This window comes from Mesocricetus auratus, unplaced genomic scaffold (assembly GCF_017639785.1).
Source record: "Mesocricetus auratus isolate SY011 unplaced genomic scaffold, BCM_Maur_2.0 Super-Scaffold_6730, whole genome shotgun sequence".
Taxonomy (NCBI): Eukaryota; Metazoa; Chordata; class Mammalia; order Rodentia; family Cricetidae; genus Mesocricetus; species Mesocricetus auratus.
The window spans coordinates 57,878,282-57,894,772 of record NW_024429184.1 but is presented as its reverse complement, the minus strand read 5'-3'; positions in this window follow the sequence as shown (position 1 = coordinate 57,894,772).

The window sequence follows — 16,491 nt, the reverse complement described above, 5'->3', positions numbered from 1 at the left end:
ATACCTGTAAAGAAGATGGAAGGGAGAGGAAAATGACTGGGTAAAGCAAAGATATTTGCTTTGGAAGAAAGCAATTTGATTTGGAAGAAAATCTTGATTTTACTCATAGATCACTTTGATCCACATTGTTCAGTAACTGTATGGTTTTATTTTCTTGTTCCTTAAATTTCAACTTATCGATAATTAAAGTAACTCTAAACTACAATCACTTTACCTTCTCAATTAATGTAAAAGACACAATTCAGTATTTCCTTCTGACTCTTATGCATCTTCAAGGATGTGTGTGTGTGTGTGTGTGTGTGTGTGTGTGTATAAAATCAAAAATGAGTACTCTGTTTCAGTCACTTCGTCCTATTCTAACCAATCAAGGAGAAATAAGAAGAAGGTAGTTCTAATGATGTTAAGTGTATCTCCCAGCACAGGCAGGCATTGATGTACCATGATTTATAAGGAAACAGCTACTCTGCAGAAGGGCCAGATTCTAAGGCCTGTACTAAAAGCATTCTAGTGGCCTTCAATCAGGGTTGCCTCATTATTTTGAGAATAGTATTATTTTAAATTAGCTTTTTATATTTAATTAAATAGCACCTACTCTAAAAAGTACCTCTTATTTTCCAACCCAACATTTTGTATAACTACCTTCAGAAGAAGTTTCCTAGAATAGGCAAAGAATAAACAGAACACAATTACTTTTGCCTCATAGAGAAAACAGAATAGGAAAAAACCTGGGGAAGTTTAGCAGCCTGTTTTGATGCAATGATACAAATTCATTTTTTACAAGCGTCATTACACATAATGAGGGCAAATTTTCTCTAGGCTTCAATAAAAGAAAAAGGAGAATATCTTAACGCAAGCAGCTTTAGTATTGTTTTATAGTCTTCGATACGTATAACTGAATTGACTCAAACTGTGAGCCTTACCAAATCGTCTTCTTGATTGAAGGATCCACTTATTTTCTTGCTTTAATTTCCTTTAGTACTAACCTTGGTTAGAGACAAAGGGATCCTGTTGAAGGTGTTGAATACCATATTGTGTTTCAAGTATACATGGAAGACTTCCTGTTCTTGCATTAACAATGCCCTTGGAAATGAAAAGACAATGATCATAAAATCATGAAAACTCTGGTCTGGAGTGAATTAATTTAAACTTCAACTGTGGGGAAGACTTAGTGTTTATGCACACATACATTTAAAAATATTTGAATCTACATGAGATATACATACATGTTTTCAGGACGTTAGTTCACTGATGACAATATGATGCTCTTATGTTTTATGTATTATCACTTATTTGGGAAGCTGTGTATCTAAAATAATTACTATTTTTTCCTCTAAAGGATTCTAGATATGCTAATTGATTTTCTGCCTACAGTAAATGTTTATTACATGTCCAAACTTATGTTACTATTTACACTGGCTAGCTTATATTTAGCATAATGTATGTATATTGCTTCTGTTTTTGAAAGCTAAGGAAAATGTGCTTGAACTGACTGTGGCTGGTCATGCAGATTAGTTCTAATGGTTCAAGGTTTAGTGACAATGATTTTTTCATAAGCAATTCTATATAAATTAGAATTAAGGGGCACTGACTCACATAAATTTATAATCAACACTAACGACATATCCAGAAGTTAAAAATTATCTGATAAAAATATTCTATCAGTGTGTTGGTGGTACAAGAAACAAGTTGTAATATTTATTTTCCTAATATTCTTTGATTTTTATAATCTAAAGTCTGAAAAAATAAATTTCAGTATTTCTAATATTCTCAAATAATGATATAGCATTATCCTTCTCCACCCCCTCCCCCACAGTAATCCTTGCCAAGTCACTGCTTTTTTCTCCATTCATTTCCATCATTTCAATAATCTTATGTCAAAGAAATCATATAAGAAACAAAATTTGATACAGCCTTTTTCATTCATAATTTTCTGGAAATTCCTCCATATTTTTATACTTAGAAATAAAGCTGGGATTTTCTTTAGGCCATCAACTAGCTCCTGAATAAAAACACAGATACTTATTATTAGTTATGAAAACTTGGTCTTCATCTACTATAATCAGATTGGTGACTACTCTAGTTGTCATCAGACATACTCTGTCCAGTAACTGATGGAAGCAGATGCAGAGATCCACAGCCAAGCACTGGGCTTAGATCCAGGAGTCTTGATGCAGAAAGGTAGGAGGGATAGAAAGACCCAGTGGGGTCATGATTGGGGAAGCGACAGAAACAATAGACCTGAGTTGATCGGAGCTCGTGGACTCTGGACCAACAGTTAGGGAGCCTCCAAGGAACTCATCTTGATTCTCTGCGTGTGTGTGACAGTTCTGTAACTTGATCTCTAATAAGGCTCCTAGCACTGGGATCAGGACCTGTTCCTGGAATTTAGCTGGTTTTTGGGTACCTGTTGCCCAAGCTGGATTGCCTTGGCAAGTCTTGACAGAAGCAGAGGAGTCCTGCCTCAACTTGATGTGCCATTCTTTGTCCATGCACATGCCCTTTCTGAATGGAGATGGAGGAGGAGTAGAAGGAGAGGGAGGAAGATTGGAAGTAGGTGTGGGAGGTAGTGATGGGTTTGGGAGTGGGGACCTGGAGGAAAGGAGAGAAGAGAAACTGTGTGGTATGTAAAATATATGGAAAATGTTATTTAAATTAAATAAAACAGAAAAGAAAAAGAAAGCTTAGCCTTAGCTCAGGCTTGTCCCACTAGCTCTTTGAACTTAATTTAACCTTTTTTTTATCCATCTATATACTGCTTTAGGGATTTTTACCCTTTTACACACTGTATGTCCTGTTTTCTTGCCTTTTCCCTGTCTGACTGGCTGGCCCCTGGTATCCCCCTGGCATTTCTTTCTTCTTCAAGCCTAACTTCCTCTTCCTACGTACTCTCCCTGAGGGGAAGTTCTACCTATGCCTCTGCCCTCACTATTGGCTATTCAGCTTTTTATTAGACCAATCAGGTGCATTAGGCAGACAAGGTAAAACAACAGCAACACATGTTCACATCAAAAAGAAAAAAAAGAATGTAACATATCTTTACATAACTAAAAAAAATTCTGCAACACATACAATTGCAACACATGTTTACATGGTTACACATATGCAACACATTCTCACATAATTAAACAAATGCAACATATCTTTATATGTTACAACATGTAAGCACTTTCCTTTCAATTCCTATAGCCAATACATGATATACTCACAGTAGATTTTCGAACATTTTCTCTATGCGTAATGACCTTTTAAGGTTCTGTGAATTGTTTCTATTACTTATAGAGTGAACAAAATTCCAATAAATATCTCTATTTTTCAAGATTTTATGTATTAAAATGACATTTTTTTCCTTTCGAATAGAATTTCCTGAATGCAATTGTAATGGTTACAGGGTGCTTTGAATTATGAATTTTAAGAGGAATAATTTATCTCCCTTGCTTCTATTTTAGAAAATTTATAATGTTTTCCCTGTCAACATTTTATAAATTTCAAGTAGATTGACATAATCATGAGGTTCTTTCCTTGAGTTTGTTGGTGCAGTTGATCACATTGATTCATCTTGTCTAATAACAAACTAAATGTCCAAGCATAAATCACTGTTGTCTCATATTCGTCATTCCCCTTTTATGTTAAATTCAATGACATTTTATTGAAACTTGCATTTATATTTATAAAAATATTTTTCTTTATGTCAACACTTTTTATCAAATTTGTGAATATCAAAATGTGAACCCAAGAAACTTCTACTTCTAGTAGTGATTATACAAAATCAGGGAAAGTTCTTAAAACATTTAATTAAAAATGCTGCTTAGCCCATTTAGAACTGAGGACTCTTTTGAAGAGCTTTTCAAATTGTGAATTCATATTCAATGATGTTTACAAAACCACTGAAATTTTTGTCCTTTGCTGTATGTTGCTTTGGTAATTTTGATGGTGTGGCCCATGTAATGTGAGATTCCAGCTTCTCATGTACAGACTTGCATATGATTTTTCTTTCTTTCCTTTTCATGTTTTCAAGTCAAAAATAACATCTCCCCTTGCTGAGTTTTAGTAACTGTCATCTATGTTTATTTTCTTCATCTATATTAAGAAATATTCAACAATATTGTTAATACCATCAAACAAAAACCTGGTTGTTTCCAGTTTTTCTCTATGGCAGCCAGGCTATTCACTCAAAAAAATTGTTTTCTCATCTCTGCCCTATCTTTCAGCTTTTGCTGCTTGATTTGGTCATTTGTCTAATACATGCATTTGGTATTCTGTAATTCCCCTCCCAGAAACGTTTAACTATGTCCACGAATGTTAATGCCCTGTATTTCATTGTTTTTTTCCACAATTTTATGGGCTTTAACAAATGGTGCATTGCTAAATTGACATGCTGTGTCCTGTAGTTGCTTAGTATTTGTATTTTTTCCTATATTTTTATGCTGCTCCTTTCTAACTTGATTACAACTTCTTCACAAATCACTTGATATTATTTTATAATTTTTTTATTTACTGCCTGTGATTCTCTCTGTATGTACATGTGTGTATGTGTGTATGTACGTGTGTGTGTGTGTGTGTGTGTGTGTGTGAACATGCATGTGCATGCAATGCCATAACATAAAAGTAAAGATCACAGGATAGCTTACGGTAATTGTTTATTTCCTTCTACCATGTGCATTGCAGGTAGAGAACTCATGTTAGCAGACTTCGAAGCAAGCATATTTATTTACTTAGCTGTCTTACTGACCCTGATTTAATTTTCAACATTTAGAATATGGTTAGGTTTGAGGGGTAGACTGATATAAAGAATATCTTGTTATGTCTTTTATAATAACATTTAAATGTGTTTGCTTTTATCCTTGGAGACAGCAGATACATACTCTTGCTTGATGCTGTTCACTTCTCTGGGTTGAGGATTCTGAACAGACAGGGCTTTCCTTGCCAAACGTGACGCAGTGTTGACAATGCCTGAAGGTTCAAACATCCACCGCAACTCTGGTTTCTGATGAGACTTCTGCTTGCTCACTTCACTTTTTTCTGCTAGGTGATGCACTTTTTTCTCTATACGTTTTCAAATGTGCTTATGTTCAGTTTGTAGACATTTGGATGTTAGAAGCCTGGTCTCAGCATTCTTTGAGTTTGTCCTTTTTAGGGCTAACAGAACTTCATATGCCAGAGTTCAAGGCTTTGACAAATTTGTGATGTCTTTCCACCCATTATTTCTCAAATCCTGTTTAACATTTTTTCTTTTCTTCAAGGACTAATTTTATGAAATTTAATCATTGAAGAATATTTCAGGCTCTGAGATTTGTTTGTGTATTTTTCTTTTCCCCTAAACCTTTTCTCTTTTGTTTCCTTCCTGAATAATTTTTCTTGTGATTTTAGTTCTCTGATCAAAACTCTATCTCCTCCATTCTAATTTTGAGCTTATTTGCTTTGGTGATTCCACAAAATTCGTTTGTTGAATATCAATCACCAAAGGAAAGGCAATAAAATATGGAGATTTTGGAGATGACTAGGTCAGAAAAAGCTTCTTTTGTGAATAGAACTATAATCTCAAAACTATTTAAAATCTGATAAAATAAGTATTATAAATTTATTGTAATAATAGTATGAGTTTCTCTTAACTGTAAGTAAATCATAATTAACTAACAGGGCAAATATCTAAGCCTGAGGACTATTATTCAGACATGCCACCTGATGAGGTACCATCTAAAATATGACATATTTGAAGCCTGTGACAAGACTTCACCAATATTGTTCTTAAAGTTCCTTAATTTTCATCTTCTCAGGCTCCATGTTTATAAGCAACACAGTGTAATTCCTTTTAAAGAATGCACTCTATATTACTTTGTTGTAAGCACCTGGACAGTGTAAGAAAACTACTGATCCCATTACTACAACTGATTTTTTTTTCATTTTAAAGATTTCTCTTTGCTTCTTCCTCAAATTTAGTTTTTTTCTTTTCTGAAATTTATGATTTTTATTATTCAAAGACATTTCCTGTGATTACTGGGGTGTGTTGATAATACTCATTTTAAATCTGGCAATTAATTCCAAAGTCTCTGTCAGGTATAGTGTTGACATCTATAGATAATCATTTTCGACTTAGTTTGAGATCTTCATAATTATTGACATGATCAATTATTCCTTTGGATTTTAGTAATAAAAAGTTGTGAGATTCTTGAACATTCTACTTTAGATTGCTTCCTTGAGTGACTCTCTAGCATGAAAAGAAGAGACGTTTGCCAGGTAAGTATAAAAATAGCAACAGTGTAGCTTTCCCTCCAGATTTACCAATCAAGTGCTTATGAACTTTACCTCAAGTGTCCTATCTATTAAAATGCAGAATTCCTTGCTTTGCCCCCTACTTAGCCAAGACTAACACCATATAGTAGCAATGTAGTTTCATACTTCTGTACAGGGTTGAAGTTCTGAACTTCTCACAGGCCTACTCTAAAATCTTTTCACTAGGAACGTGGAAATATACCATGCCAATTCCCTATGTGTGTGGAGTACCAGACTCTCTATGTGGATGAAAACCCCAGATGGAGGAGGATCATGCACATCTGGCATGGATTAGTTGTAATCTTGGTCACATTATCCATCATGCCAAGCTGGGGCACTTCATTCTAGTCTAGCAAAGAAGATAGTTGAGAATCCCAGATTAGTCCTTCTTGTATGACAAAGAGTGGGGTCATAGGTTTTCTGTACTGTTGAGCTAAAATACAGTCATGATTGTCCAATCATTTTTTCTCTTACCCATTCCTTGCCAGATGTAAAAAACTCTGGCACTCTTTTTTTATTTATACTAGTAGTATTTCCATACCATCACCTTACTTATTTGTACATTTGGTTACAGAAATAAGAAGGGAAATCTAAGGAACACAGTAATATACCATTTTATTATCTTAAGATCTTTAGCTTCTCTGTCTTTTCCTCCCTTCTCTGGTCTCTTTGTTCATGTACATACTTTTGGTATGATTCCGTGTACAGACAGAGAAAAGTTGCTTCCCTTCATTCCATAGCATCTTAATATTTGACTTTCAGAAAGTAGTCTATGAATATGTAATATTTCTCTTTCTGTGAACTTTAAACCTTATATTAAGAGAAACGGGTGGAAACCTTTGAGGAACAAGCTGCATAATAGCTATGGTTATCAGTATTCAAACCTGATAACTCAAGAGGCTATAGCAATGTTTTGAACTTTGAATTGTTCATCTGTGGTATTATTCTGGGAACTAACATAAAGTTTGCCTTGAAGAAGAAAGAGGGATAGCTTTCAAAACTTCAAAAGTCTCTCAAATATCAAGTTTTCTCAACTTGGGTTTTGTAAGGAAATTAAGCCATATAGTGTAGGAGGAAATTTCTGTCTCACCTGCTGGTTTTATGTACACAGAGGCTTAATATTAATTATAAATATTCTGTCAATATCTCAGGCTTGTTACTATCTAACTCTTACTTTTTAAATTAAACATATTTCTTATCTGCCCTCTGCCAAGTGGCTCATGGCTTGTTGCCTTATTTTCTATACAAACTGCTCCCTCTGCATCTGCTGGCCTTCTCTAATTTCACCCTTTCCCCCCCCCCAGCATTCTCAGTTTGACTGTCCTACCTATTCTTCCTGCCTGAACACTGACCAGTCAGTTCTTTATTAACCAAAGAGAGTAGTATATTTTCATAGGGTTCAGAAGAATTATTTCACAGCAACATAGAATAAGTTTTTAGTGATGATTGTGTATCTTCTTAGGTGGTTATCTATATGCACAGGAAAGTGAAGTCATTCATTCCACATAATGATTATTGTAGATTAGCCAGGATTAATTCTGTTGTGGATCTGAAGTGTGTAAAGCCATGGATATCATATATTTCTAATATTTTTCTTAATGTATGTTCTAGAGAACTAAAAGTTTACTACAGAAGACAGTAGTATTTCAAATATAAGCAAGAAATCTATCTTTGTTTTTCAAAACTGAAATTAAATCAGCATTTGAGCATTTAGCAAAATATATTCTGTCAATAACAAAGAAAACCTGGCTGTTAACTATACCAAATTAACTATTAAAATGTAAATAAAAAGAATAAAATGACATTGTTATATTTATTTTGTGAAAATATTATTTACTTACATGTGTGGAATAAAACAATAAGAAGTTGTCATCTTAAAAATTTGGAACTCGCAATAATGAAGGCCAAAGTATTTCTCTGAATTTATAAATAGAAAAATTACCATTTCCCCATCTTTCTTCCAAATCTTTATTTGTTCTGTGTCTGTTGTACTACTCAAGTTTATATCAACTGGGAGGCCAGAGGACATTGTTGTACTACTACACAGGATGTGGAGCCCCAGGTATTCTAACACAGGCCAGTGGTTGCACCTCTCTTCAGTCCTACTTCCAAATTTCTACCACAGAATATGAAGATACAATGAAGGTAAAGAATAAAGGCTGTGGTTAAAGGAAATGGAGGCCTGAGCAAATGAAAAACAAGCTTTTCCTTGCTGTTTATCACAAAAACAAACCAACAACAACAAAACAACTCCAACAGCACAACAAAAATTACAAGTATCAACACTGAAACAGACAGGTGCAGTGAAAATACCTGTTCAAACACTATTGTCCGAAGGACTTGACTAATGGAACAAGGGCATTACTCAGAGAGAGGTCCTGAGCACTTTTATAAAGCTGTGGTCATACCTGCTAGGCATTTCAGTTCTCATCACACCCTAATGTTTTCAGCAGATTACAAGTGATGGGATTTGATTTCCAAGTTAGTTAAGCACTGCAACCAGGAGTCTAGCATAGCAAAAGCCTAATTTGTTATGACAGCAAAGCAAACAAACAAGCAAAAATAAACAAAAAAAACAAGTAAAAGAAAAGAAAGGGTGGGATGGGGTGTGTGGGTGGGTGTTTAAGTTCTCAAAAATTACTTTGAGAAGAGAAAATGCAGAATCACGTTCTTTGAAATACTTACATATACACATACATACATATACACATATATATTTAAAAAGTAAGTTAAAGGCTACAGAAAGCCACAAAGTTCATGAAATTTGTATCTTATTAAATACAGACAGATAAAGTGCGCAAGAATCCCCTTTACTAGAACTAGATGACGTCTTTTATGTACAAAGTGTAGATTATAAACTGTCTGGTTATGCCTGCCTTATGACCTCACAGACACACTCACCCAACAGACACATTGCAAGAACAATTTTTTGATTGTGTCCCCAAAACAGAGAGACCTTACAAATCAGTATGTGCCATGATATAAGAAGAGAAGTAGCAGAATAGGAAACCACCATTATCCTGGGACAGAGACAGGACTGTGTGATTTGAGGTGTGTTTCTGCTTGCTTCAGGGTGTGTTTAGTGATTTCTCTTAGGAACTTGAAAACTGAGACCGAAAGAAATGGGTTGTGAGAAAGTGTAAACATTTCAGCAATGATGGAAAGATAATTAAGAATCAGTACAAATTGACTTCTTAAAGCCTATCAGGATCTATAATTGCTTTTCCAAGAATCTCCATCTAACTTGCTTCTAGAGAGACAGATATTCTTTGGATTCACATTCTTAGAGTTGGCAACAAGTTCTGATTTTATTTTTAATACAACTTCTAATAGTTTTTTAATTTTTTTGCCTTCTGATGTATTAGATAGCTATATAAAATATACTTTGCATTGATCTTACTCCTATACTTTTCTAGTATGAGTAAATTCATAAAATAGTATATTCTCTTTGCTGATATGTTAACTTTATTCTGCTCTATATAGCCCTCAAGTGAAACTGAAAATGAAAAATTAGATTTAGTATCTGAATTCAATCGTTGATGAAATACTTCCAATGTTTTAAAATTTCCCCTTTGAGAAGTAACTCTATTTGCTTTGAGAGAAGTTTATCACTGGACCTAAATTCACTTGGAATTTTAACAATTCTTCTTAAGAACATCATTGAATACATAAAGCTTAGAACCATAAGCAAAATCAAAACCAAACAATGAATTATGCATCCGTATGAAAATGAGCTAGACCTCTTAAATGGAATAAAAGGAGATTTTAATTATTGGGTTAAACTTTTTGTTATTCTATTACTATTCTCCTGTTATTCAGAGTTCAAAAAGAGTCTAATGATGCAATTATTATATTCAGCTAATCATCAAGATGTATTTAGAGAGCATCTTGCTGATAATACTGGTTAAATTAAAGATGTATCAATAAAGGAAAACAAGAGTACATTTTGGCAGGCATAAAAATAAATCTCAAAGGCATGTAGGGAGGGTTGTTACATTAAGAGTGAGAAATTTCCATGTTTGGAATGCACTAAAAAGAAAATACAAGCAGAATAAAAAATTAAGTGACTGTGACTGTGGTGTGTTTAGTCTGTGGGAAGAAGTAAACAAGCAGGTCATTGAAAAGAAAAGTAGTAAAAACAAACAAAAACAAGTGATAACATCCAAAAAATGGATATGAGATTGAGATTTCCAGCTTGGGGGTTTGGCACTAACAAATTAGAAAGATATAATTTACACTCCAATTTGAAATTTATTCTACTACTACCAATAGGAAAAAGTCAGTATGTGTACATCTTTTCCTTTATAGCATGGAAAAAGGATGATATCAGAGTAAGATCAAACCATATCTTTCAAAAGATAGAAGATTTAAAGCAAATTTCAGTATTCAGAATTGAAGTCCTGACTGTGTGCATTTTAAATTTATGCTCAAAAGAATATTGAAGGTGATATTTACTCAAGAATGTGGGACATTATTAAGGTGGCATGGAATACTTACAGACAGTCCATTGCTAAGCATAAGCCAAATGCAAAGTTTAAAAGTTGGAAAACACTGTAATATATTTATATCAGAGACAGTTGTACACACCAAACCAAATTGCCTCTTTATATATTCTAATTGTAAAAAATGTTCCAAAATCTGAAGTTGTCTTCTTATCTCAAACCAAGACCCATTGCTAACCAGCCACATTACTATTTGATTTGGATGTGTTTCTAAATTGAAATGAGATTTAATGTAATTATTACCAGTTCTAATTTCAGGAAGTGTAGGTGTTTATCTTAATAGTTTATTACATTCCCACTTTGATCTAGGTACAAAATTAAATGAGTGATTTTTTTACAAACATGAATTTTTGGTATTTTGTTTTACTTATTTGTTTTACTATTCACAGTAGCCTTATAAAACAGACATTCATATATTTGATTTACGACTAGCTTACTCATTCATCAGTGGTTTATTTTGAACCAAAACTGTAAAGTGTTTATAAAGATAGAAGAAAATTTAAACCCTGAGTTCTTGACACTGAGACACCTAAGTTCAGCCTCTACAAGATGCACAGCAGGCTTATGACAGCAATGGTTCAGGTTGGCTATGTCTTTGTATTACTTTTAGTGTTCACAACTAAGATGTAAATACTCTCATAATTCTTCATGATGACATCATTACCAAGCTTGCTTGCATCTGCTGCAATTAGCAACCTTCAGACAGATTCGGGCTAACTGTCTCATCAAGTTATTTTCATTACTTCATAGTCTTCAGGGAACAATCTTTTCCTGGCTTCTTCATCTCATGATAGTCTAAATAAGATTATAGGCTGATGATTTCAAAACCCTTTAATTTCATCAGAATGTTGAAATTAAACTTAGAATACATAATTTTGTTTTTTTCATAACTAATCAATGAACATGCCTCGCAAGATTTACCTACTGAATATTTTGCTAGTGCTGCAATATTTTAAAGTGCTATTGTCACTATCTTGAATTGTGATAGCCTTATTTTTAAATATGATAATATTATTACCATCACACTTGTCTGTTTTTCCTTTATTTCTCCTTAATTTCATGAATTTGAAACCTACCCATTGTGAGGAACATCCTCCTCTACATTCCCAAACAACTTTCCATTCCCTACAGTTTATTGTCCTTCCTATAACCTTTGAAATGCTCTTTAATATGCTGCAAAAGACCACCCTACATATCCCATTCTATTTAAGGTTGTTATTCTAAAGATTCCTTGTGCCAGGCTACTGAATTATTTACTTGGTAAATTCTTTGTCCAAAATATTCTTTATGTATTTTACTGTTTTTCTCTTTTCTATTTTGTCTCTCTCTTTTCAGGTTTAAATCCCCATTGACTCACCTAGTTTATCACAAAGTCATGTCCTGGTACCCAAGTGACCTAACATAATATTTTGGCTCATGTCTTTATCAGGATATTATTCTTAATGACAAAACATTTGCTTGTACAGCAGCTATCTACCTCAATGTACCACAGAGATAGGAGAAATTCTTAATGCCTGACATGCTGTTCAAGTTATAAGAAGTTTTCATTAATTCTGGGTAAAATGATTTTTTCTGTAATTATTGTGTGTTATCATTAGTGTCATTCTTTTATCTCATTTCCCAGGTTCTGCCCTGAACTGAATGTAGTTTTGTCTATTTGCCTTTCTTCTCTTTAAAGGATGGGAAAGAAGCATGGTGACTAAAGGCTGAGCCATCATCAACACTGAATAATAGGCGAAGAAGGCTTCGGAGGAGGAGGCTTTGCATTGAGTACAATTATTATCTACAATTTTCTGTCTTTGTAACTCATATCAACAGGAAATGCATAAAAACCATAATTATGCCTGCTTCTCTGATATGAGGCAAAGAAAAGCAAATGTGATAATATCTTGAATTGAGTTAAAGGACATAGGTGGCAGTGATAGTCTCTGTTACATTATCTGAGCTCAAAGTGAATCTAAAAACAGCTTTGCCAGACAGGGCTTTTGTATTGTCCCTTGATACACAAGCCACCACATACAGGCACTGTTGTTACTATTTCCTTTAACTTGCTTTATCTATTATTTTCATAATAGATATAACTTTTATGATATACTCTGTCATCTATACTATAAATGTCTTTTGTAAATATTCCTGATTTCATGTGCCATTAATCCAAATAATAGATAGCAATTTTATCTACTTATTCCTTTTTTGAGATATCTTCTTTTTAATAATATTTTTTATTTAACTTTTTACACGTTACTCCTAGTTCCCTCTCCCTCTTCTCCTCCTCCTCCACCACATTTACCTCAACCCCCACTTCATTCCTCCTCCACTCCCCAGGGACAGTAAGGCCTTGCATAAGGGATTTTCAGAGTCTGTCATATCATTCCAAACAGGACCTGGGTCCTCCCACATGTATCCAGGCTGAGAGAGCATCACTCCAAAGTCCATTTGTATGCCAGGAATAAATACTTATCTACTATCCGAGGTCCCATAGATTGCCAAGGCATCCTCTTTGACACCCAGGTTTGGAGAGGGTGGTGTCTAGATCAGTCCCACACTTGCCTCTCAGTCATCAGTCTGGGGTGCATGCATTTCCCCCTTGTTTAGGTCAGTTGCTTCTATGGGTTTTACCAGCAGGATGTACAAGAATGACACCAGTTGGCATTAAGGCTACCTTAAATGCCCTCCCTGATAATGAGATTGATGACTACCTTATATGCCATCCTAAAACCCTCATCCAGGGACTGATGGAAGCAGAGGCAGACACCTGCAGCTAAAAACTGAACTTCTGGAACCCAGTTGCAAAGAGGAGTGTTGAGCAAAGGAATCAAGACCCATCTGGTGAAACTCACAGAGAGATTTCTAAAGATAGGTACTTCACTTGTTATTTCTACTCCTTCCTCTTCTGACTTCAACCCCTCCCATGTTTTTCCTATTCTTAAATTTATGATCTCCTTTCTTCTTTAATTATTATTGGTACATATACAACATGTTTATATATATATTTCATTTTTTTACAAATGCATATATATGTAAAAATACTACTGAGTATATTTAGTGTTGCTTATCTATACTGATCTGACCACTTGGGATTGTATAGCCCTGTAGATGGAGTTTCTGTTCTACTTGGTACTGCCTCCCTTCAGCCACAAATAAACACACAGAGACTTATATTATTTGGAAACTGTTTGTCAATGGCTCAGGCTTCTTATTGGCTAGCTTTCCTTAATTATTCACCTATTTCTATTAAAATACGTGTTGCCATGAGGCTGTGGTTTAGCTGTAATCTGGCACATTACTTCTTCAGCAGCATGGATTCTTTCCTCTAAGCTTCTCTCTGCCTTCTCTCTGAAGTATTCTCCTGATCTTGTAACCTCACCTATACTTCCTGCATGGCTACTGGCCAATCAGTGTTTTTTATTCATCAAACAATAAGAGAAACTTGTATACAGAAGGATATCCCCCATCATATTCAATCAGGGATTATCTCTGAATAAAACTGATTCTTTTTCTCTTAGCAAATATTCTGTAGCATTTCATCTAAGAATGGAACCATATAAGATTTTCCCAATCCACATTGGCATGTAGATTGACGTGGTCATGTAAAGGACTTGTTTAGGCAAACAATTTCTGCGATTTCATATGTGAAGCTTTCTTATGTCTGCCATCCTTATCTTATTTAAAAACAAGCCAGGGAATTGTGCTGCTACAACAGTGAGGTCCTCCCATCTCAGTTACAGTTAATAGAGATAATTCTCCACAGTCTTGCCTGTAAACCCACCCAGAGCTACAGTGATTCTAGACTTTTGTCAAGTTGACAATTTACAATGACCACTGAATTGATATTGTCATCTCAGAACATTTTTAGTAGTTTATAATTTTAACCAAATGAACACATATTATCTTTGCATTTCATTCTTCTATATTATCACAGAGAAAAAATTATTCACAAATAAAATTGTACAAAAAATTAAATATCTTTATTCAGAATTTCCCAAGATAGAATGAATGATGTGTTCACCAGACACAGAAGAGTAAATAAAATATGTATATAAACCTTTGGTATAAACAAAATCTTCATTGAAAGAATATAGACCATGCTTAAATATTAATATATTGTCATAAAGAAACATGAGCAAATTTAGGAAAATATATTGGGATTATTTTGTAATTGGATGACAGTTGCTTTTTTGTCAGAGTTCATCCTACTGCATACCTAAAATAAATGTAATATACTTTATGTAAAATATACCAGGTGTTGGTTTTTTCGATGTTATGGATAGAACCTAAGGATTCTGTATATGCTAATCCAGACCTTCACCACTGAGTTACATCCAATATTGCCAAAGCTATATAGTGAAAAACCATCCTATAAAATGTTGATAGGATGACTCCCGAGAATAATTCTGGAGATAGTGGACAAGGTTGTTTCAGGGACAAACTTCTTCTGATCACTTTATCAAAATACATCTGAAATGTGAAGTAAAAATGTTTACTTATAAGGGGAAAGAGACAAAATTTAATTATGAAATATATAATGAATACTTTCATGTTTTTCTGTATCAGTCTTTTCCCTCTTTGCATAGCTAAAATGAGAGACACAAAGTAGGTGTGAATTAGCATGATCACTTTTTACCTTAGTGACAAAGCTAGCAGTAAATCCATGTTTGTCAGTCTCCACCCTTTATGAATAGTCCTACTGTTTGAGGTGATATTTTGGGTTCACCCATCTCTATTTTGGCAAAGTGCCACAGTTTTAGACATGTTTAATTTCTCTATTCCCTTAAAATTCTCATTTATTTGTTTCTATTTGCTCAGAATTTATAAATCATCCTAGATTTCTACACTCTACCTAAGTAATTTTCACCAAAACAATAATAGGTGGGATAAATGAGTTCCGGGTACATATTAGAAGATTGTCTTAAAGAGACAGTTTCATCACTTTTGGTGGAGAATGTAACTTAACCTGTCCTAATCAAGGCCACCAAGAGTAATTCTGTGACTGAACACATCAGAGTGACTCCAATTAACATGCCAAAGTCCCAGCCAAATCCCATTGATTGAAGCTCCCAGAGAAGAGTCCTTTCATGTGATAACCACTATTTAAAAACTTTATTTGTATTCCTAACTTAAATATTTTCATTTTATATCTGTGCTTTGGTAAATCCTTTTGGGGGAAATGAAAAGAATAAAAATCAAAGATAACTACAAATCCTGTAGGAATGCTTAATAAATGTCAAATTAGAAAAGGCAGAATTAGAAAGACTTAACTGAGCCAAAAAATGAAATAAAAAGTTTCTTTTCCTTTGAATCAGACAGTTATTAAAATGTCCAAATTCTAGAGAGATGCCAAAGGCAGGTATGAAAGTTGGTCCCTTGGAGTTGAAAGAGAATTCATGTGTATGACAAGTTCCAAGGATTCCTCTTGCAAAAGAAAATATTTGCAGTAGGAGACAGAGGAAAGTCTCTTTTATATTAATTTCTTGAGCAGCTGGTAGCCAGAGCCATCCCCTGTGCTGTTCCTGTCACTTTTGGAGGCTTTTGAGTCAAGCCCAAGCTGCCTGCCTGTCCCAACTGTGGTGCTTTTTCATCAAAAAAAAAAAAAATCATTGCCACGGCCTCCCAGTTCCATGCAGGAACTGAAAAGCCTTTGAAATCGGTGCACCCTCGCTGCACAGCCAGTAATAAGCGTTAGAGGAAAACACGCAGCTCATTTGTTTAAAAGTTCATT